This window comes from Dermacentor silvarum, chromosome 6 (genome assembly GCF_013339745.2).
Source record: "Dermacentor silvarum isolate Dsil-2018 chromosome 6, BIME_Dsil_1.4, whole genome shotgun sequence".
Taxonomy (NCBI): Eukaryota; Metazoa; Arthropoda; class Arachnida; order Ixodida; family Ixodidae; genus Dermacentor; species Dermacentor silvarum.
Genome location: NC_051159.1, coordinates 57,910,288 through 57,917,477, shown reverse-complemented (window position 1 = coordinate 57,917,477; position 7,190 = coordinate 57,910,288). Strand labels below are relative to the sequence as shown.

Genomic DNA, 7,190 nt, shown 5'->3' with positions numbered 1-7,190 from the left:
TCTCGTCCTGTAATGTGGATATGTAAGCAACGACTTCCAAATTCTAAATTCACCCCCTAACGGCACAAATTCCAAGCAACAGGCAGCGGGACGTTTGGCTTGCTAGCGAAAATCTAGAGAGCCAGAGAGCTCTTCTCGATCAAGCCCAGCAAGCTGCAGAGACCAATGGAGCTCTAAACTGAGGCACCCACCCACCACCCAAGACCCTTAAGAAAAATAATTTAAGTTTACACTACTACTGCTAAAGAAAGATATTGGCTGACTTAATTCAAACTAAAATTTTCTAAATTTCTCAACTAATTCAATATATAGTGGTCGACCTATACTCATGTTGGACCTATTTTTTAGTAAATACGGTAAGCACTAACTCCACAAAGAAAGGTAGAAGTGCTAAGCTGGTAAGGTAAATATACAAAGTCTGTCCCAGAAGTTTGAGCAGTTCATGTCACTACATTCTCTGCCGCGTTTTTGCTGGCTCAGTGCACAAACTTTTGGGACAAGCCCCGTAGCAATCAGTACCAGTAGCACTACCTTCTTTGCGCGTCAGCGAGTTTCTGCACCAATTGCCTGCGCACTTCTTTCAATCTTTTTTTTTCTCGTCTTCCGGCATGACACGGTTGCCCATGAAGATCCGGAGGAGGCCTGCGCAAGAAAAGCAATCACGAGTACAAAATTAATGAAAGCATCTAAACAATAATTTCCAGCATGCACAGTGCAAGTTCCCAACAATATGCCCACGGTTCAATGAAATATTTTTGCAAAGCTGCATTTTCAATAACCAAACTGCAGATTACTTTTTTCATGTTAACTCACATGCCTCAAATTCTTTCTACAGTTTTAACATGAAATATTTCAGTAGCAGATGATCGCAACACAGTGCTTTAGCACTAGCTTCGCTTTTACTGTGGCTATTTGCATGTGCCATCTATACATGAGTAGATCAGTTCATTAGAACAGTATGTTCATATACTTTTCAAGGATGACAACTTTTGTGGTGTCACGGCTGGTCTGGCCTCAGTCCTTCCCTTGGATCGCGACTTGTTGGACAAAGTCCCGGTCACGCTTCTGTTCTTAAGCTCATCTGGCATCCAATACGTTGTGGACGCCATACGGCAGAACATAGTCAGACGTAGACCGCAACAATGTCCCCCAAGCAGCCTTTTCTATTCATTGCCCGGATCCAGCATACACCTGCAATATATAATAACACATACATAGCTTGTAGCTAACAGGTTTTATACTGGACGATATACACTATGCATTTTCTCAACTCTACTGTTTTCTGGCATTCTGGCCATTTATTAGTTGTAGTGGGCTCACCTGCATGAGCAGAACGAAATTATACAGTAAAATTTTAAAAAATCTTTTAGACAATCCCACATAAAAATCTCCCAAGCGTAAATAGCAATCGCTGAATTTGTTAAATTGACAATGATCTGCAAGAATATTCACTGCTATCTATAGCTCGATGAACTCACTAACATCTACCTTGACATTGGGTAGCCGAATTTCAAATACATGTGTTGTCTGTAGGACCACTCTTTATTTTCAGGTTGATCTGTGCGGTCACTAGATGCAATATAGAAATGTGCACAAGCATTGCGTTCCAAGGACTGCATGATTACATAATTATGCCATCAACATTAATGTACACATACAGAAAAAAAAACCTTCACACACGTGACATGGCTGCATAAACGTACACTCGCCAACTGAAAAACACACATAGCACGCCTGCCTGGCAGTCCTTGCAAGGAATTTTATAGACGATGCCGGGATATTTTTCTTTTTCGAGGCAGTCTTTGACTAGGACGAGTTGTTGTTTTAGCTTGCTTGAAGGGATGTGGCAGATTTGTCCATCATAATCTTTGAAAATTCTTGGCATTGACTCGCTCATGCCTCATGCATAGGGGAGAGCCACCCGTTTCCTTGTTCTCATCGGCCTGATGACACGCTTTTCTTCAGTCTTTATAAACTGGCCATGGTAGCCATTACTGACCAAATCCTGCGCCACTCGCTTCAACTCAGCTCTGCGTGCATCAGTAGTCGAGCACAATCGGAATGCACGGGTGAACAGTGTAGAGGCAACAGATCGTTTGTGTCTAGCGGGATGGGCCGAATCAAAGTGCAGATATTTCCCTGTGTGCGTAGGCTTCCGATAAACGCTTGTTGAAAGGCCGGATGCAGTACGCATGACTTCAACGTCAAGGAAAGCCAGGCGACCATTAACTTATTCTTCAACGGTGAATTCTATTGTGCTTTGGAAAGAGTTCAAGTGCTGCAGAAAAGGTACGACGTCTTTGCGGCAGATAATGGAAAAACAATCGTCGACATACCGCAGGAACAATTTTGGAGCGGGCTGGAATGTCGTGAGGGCTTTACCTTCGAGGGCTTTCCAAAGCACAATAGAATTCACCGTTGAAAAAGAAGTTAATGGTCGCCTGGCTTTACTTGACGTTGAAGTCATGCGTACTGCATCCGGCCTTTCAACAAGCATTTATCAGAAGCCTACGCACACAGGGAAATATCTGCACTTTTATTCGGCCCATACCGTTGGACACAAACGATCTGTTGCCTCTACACTGTTCACCCGTGCATTCCGATCGTGCTCGACTACTGACGCACGCAGAGCTGAGTGGAAGAGAGTAACGCAGGATTTGGTCAGCAATGGCTACCCTAGCCAGTTTATAAAGACTGAAGAAAAGCGTGCCGCTGAACCCCCATCAGGCCGATGAGAACAAGGAAACGGGCGGCTCTCCCCTATGCACGAAGCGTGAACGAGTCAATGTCAAGAATTTTCAAAGATTATGATGTACAAATCTGCCATGTCCCTTCAAGCAAGCTAAAACAACAACTCGTCCGAGTCAAAGACTGCCTCGAAAAAGAAAAATATCCCGGCATCATCTACAAAATTCCATGCCAGGACTACCAGGCGTGCTACGTAGCCGAGACGCGAAACTTTAAAAGAAGGCTACAGCAGCACCGCAATGATGTAGCCAAAGGACACACGGTTTCCAGCGCCCTAGCAGAGCATCATGAGAAGACTGGTCACAGTATTAACTGGCATTCGGCTTTCATCATCAAAAGAGAGAAGAAATTATCCCGATAGCTTCTTGAATCATTTTGCATACTACAATCTACGACTAACATAATAAACCGGACACGGGGCCCCCTCCCTAAGTTGTACGCAAGGGCCTTACGTCTTCCAACGCATATATAATAAAGATCACCATGCATTCGTTCATTGTGAACAAGGCACCCGTAGTGGGTGCCAAAACGTCAATCTGTTGTTTTTGTGTTCTTCAGTTGGCGGATGTATGTTTATTCAGCCATGTTCTTTCCTCGCCAGACAAGTTTTCGTCAAACCCTAGATTTCATCACACAAGTGACATTACCATAATGAAGGATTAGTCCACAAATTATGTTTTCTCGCGCTGTTTTGGAGACCTGCGTCACTACGAGCGCAATGCACCATCTAACTTATAGTAGAAGTACAATTTCATTTTATATAGTTATTTCTTCTGTGTGGCAGCAATTTTTTTATGGGCTTGGAAGACGCAGCGAAAACGGCCATCTCCACAAGCACCGAGATCGCTTTATGGCGGCTTAGTTAGAGGAGCCATCAAGCTAGTCTCGCACAGAACTGTTTCTTCATGCCCACTATCCCACTGCTGTCATTTCTGCACACTCTTAATTTTACTACCACCAGCAAATGCAGATGATCTGCAAACACTTCTCGTACATTTGTATGCATTGAGAGCAAGCATAGTTGTGCTTTCATGGGACACTGTTCTACACAGGAAATTGTGGCAATAGTGTTAAGCAACAATAAACACAACTAAAACATTTATGTGAGACAAAAATACCAGAGCAAGCATATTACCAGGGTCAGATTTTCTACTTGGCCACTCCAGCCAATCAAAGTGGCTGCAGTAGAGTGCTGTAAACTGACCCCTTTTCATTTATTTTGGTATGTCTGTGGTGTAGCAAGCCAATGACAACAGCACCAAAGGGGCGTCATGTACTCGGCCACTTGCGGAAAGCAACATGCGATCATGATGCTGCATGGCACAGCTGATTGACATAAGCTGCCTGCATACATAATTTATAAGAAGAAGCCACTGCCGGCTTAAGAAGCCCTTTCCCAGAAATGCTGCCACACAGGCAAATGCGAGCAGGCGAATGACGAGTGCCACGTTTGACTAGTGGATTAGGATCACATGGCAACGTCACCCAAGAACTGTCTCCTTGTCCTTGATATGTACTGTGGGCACCTTACTGACAGCATGAAGGCTGTGCTCTCCCAAGCTTGAATGGACATCGCTATTATACCAGGTGGCATGATGGACCAGCCTCAGCCACTTGACGTCTGTATCAACAAGCATTTTGAGGATGGATTGCCTGCGGAAATACTTCGCGATCTGGCCGAGTAATAAAGCGTATAAGCTAACAGCAACAGGTTGTACTAAATGCACATAACTAACACAAGTGGCGAGCTGGGTCACTGCAGCATGGGACACACCATGAAGCTTGATTGCATGCTTTCAAGGAATGCAGCATCTAAAGTGCACTAAATGGCACCAAAAATTGTCTGCTCTTTTATGCTGACAACGATAAGAAGGTAAGCAACAAGGCTAGCAGCAACAACACTGCATGGGCTGGGACGGGTCGTGACTAATAAATGCTGTTCGCGTTTTATGTCTGTTGCCCTAACTTGTCCGGCTTACATTCAAGAAAAACACTTTTTTCACCGGCTTCATGACCTTCAGGTGCTGGCTTAGGAGTGAGACCGGCCTAGATTTGAATAAATATGGTACTCGGCCATAAATCTAGTTCGTGGATCATACACAGCTACTTACATCCATAACGGAAAAACAAAAGGGACATAGTTCAGTTTCTTTCCCCACTCTGAAATGTACGAGCCCTTTCAGAACGTAAATGTAACATCGATCCTTAAAAAACAGTTCTATGACTTTTAAAGTTACCTTTCCGTCATCTCTTGAGGATCCGATGACAACATCGATGGCCTCTCCAGTGAATATGTCCATGTCAGCTACAAAAGAAAATGTACAACTTTTCCCTTGAATTGCCAGGTCTCATAAAAGGTAAGGATTTAAGACTTCAGAAGCAATATAGGAGTCCCATGCTATCGAAAGAGCATAATGTAACCATTACACATTGCCGGGGTATATAAACCAAAAATGTCTGTCAGGAACATTGTGTGGGACATACCACACACTGGTACCTTGCAAACATGACCTGTACAATGACGCTGCAATAATACATAGGTAATTATTTCTGCCTACACTCAAGGAACTCGGGTACAGTCAAACCTCATTAATACGTACCCGATTAATGTGTAATTGCAGTTTAAATGTAGTCGCGAAGATTCCCCCACCCAGCCCCCATTGAACCCCATGCCTGACCGCTTAAGCCGTAGTCACTCATTTGCCATCAAATGGTTATTGCATACTATTTCCTTCTAGTTCTACACGCACAGGCACAAATTCGGCAAAATTTCATGCACTGAAAAATGAAAGGTGAAATCGGTTGTACAATATTGTAAAATGTAGCATTTCTCAAATTTTTAGAAGGCATTTTTTCTCTTAAAAAGGGAAACCATACGACTTATATCCTTTATGTTTGTATATACTATGTAATAATAGTTACGTGTCCATGTTTCGTTTATGTTGCTTCACAGATACTTTCAAATTTGAGAAAAAGCACTCCGCATGAAAATGTAGCCTTCACCAGTTGGTCTTTGGTAGCTTTTTCTGGTAAACTGTTAGGTTCTGTTAAAAACAAAATTCAGTTGCATGCTTTTGAATGGCGTGCCCACCATATCTATTTGGTCAAGAAAAAAAGTGAAATATACAACCGGCTTCGATCTCGTGAAATTTCTGACATGACCGGGCATGAATCAATGTTAGCATGAGTAGGCGTCAGTGACATCATAAGAGCAAATGTTAAAAAGTGCAAACGGTTGCAAATCTATGATGATGAGTGCCTATAGGCTCAAATGAATGGACCTTTTTCCAATTCAGCTATGCACATGGGCATGCCCAGCTGCATTACATGCCGCGCCGCCATTATCACAGGGCAGGTGTGCGAAGTGAGTGCGTGAACCCTTGCATGATCCGCGGCAATTTCCTGAGCTTGAGTTGCTGATCAATAATTTTTCTCGTGTTCTGGGCAAGAATATTGGTTAAAGGAACACTTAGCTGTTTGTGGGAAAGACTGCAAGCACTTTTGTCGATGAAAAGACTCTGTGAACTAACGCTCGAGCGATAGGCGCAGCGTTTGCGACAAAACTCCTGCAGGCACTTTCTGTACCGTCGATTGCACAAATGGAGGATGGGCACCCGAGCGCAGTTTTCGAGGATCCGGATTAAGGTGCTCGGTAGGGCAATATTTCGTGACAAAACCACGTCAGTAAGCGGAGACACGACGTACTCGCCATCAGGTACGGGAGGACAGGGCGTCAGGAGGACATTGGTAGCCGCCTGTGGAGACAGCCGTGCAAACTCAGCAGAACATAAGCGGGGTGAAGCACAAGTTGTTGCGTCTTCGTCGGCAGGAAGCGGCAGATCCAGCTGTACAACACCTGCGGAGCAGTCAATTTGGGCAGAGTGTTTCGAAAGGAAGTCGAGGCCGAGAATTAGGTCGTGTGGACAGCGCTCGAGGACGATAAATAGAACAACGCTATAATGGCCCGCAATGGTCACACGTGCTGTGCACATTCCAAGAACAGGTGAAGTACTCCCATCGGCGACTCGCACAGTGCACGGTACGGCGGGAGTCAGAACCTTTTGAGCCTTCGGCGGAGAGCAGCGCTCATAACTGAAAGCTGCGCTCCTGTGTCAACGAGAGATGTGACAGGAACACCATCAACTTCAATGTCCAGTAGGTTTCCACGTGTAGGCAGGGTCAACAGAGGATTTGTGGGCCGGGTCGGAGTTGCAGCTTCACCTCCAGGAGCTGCACCGTCTAGTTTCCCGAAGGGAAGCGACCGGTTGCAGATGGGGACGAAGAGCGGTGAACGAGAGGCGAACGCGACCGACGGCCTTGCGGAGACGGGGAGCGGCTGGATCTTGGTGGAGCACTGTCGGCGTTGATGTTCCGACGCGGCGTGTAGGGCGAGAAAGTGCGATTGTCTGGTACTTGGCGGTAGTGACTCGGAGACGACCACC

At 45.0% G+C, this 7,190-nt stretch overlaps 1 long non-coding RNA gene across 1 annotated transcript; it reads right to left on the bottom strand.

Annotated features, from left to right (window-relative positions):
* Positions 1-221: 221 nt before the first annotated feature.
* Positions 222-5,299, bottom strand: LOC125946244 (uncharacterized). The gene is made up of 3 exons (XR_007467489.1): positions 4,986-5,299; positions 971-1,191; positions 222-642 (listed from the first exon to the last, which is right to left on the bottom strand). It is a non-coding gene; the product is annotated as an uncharacterized LOC125946244 (long non-coding RNA).
* Positions 5,300-7,190: the final 1,891 nt, after the last annotated feature.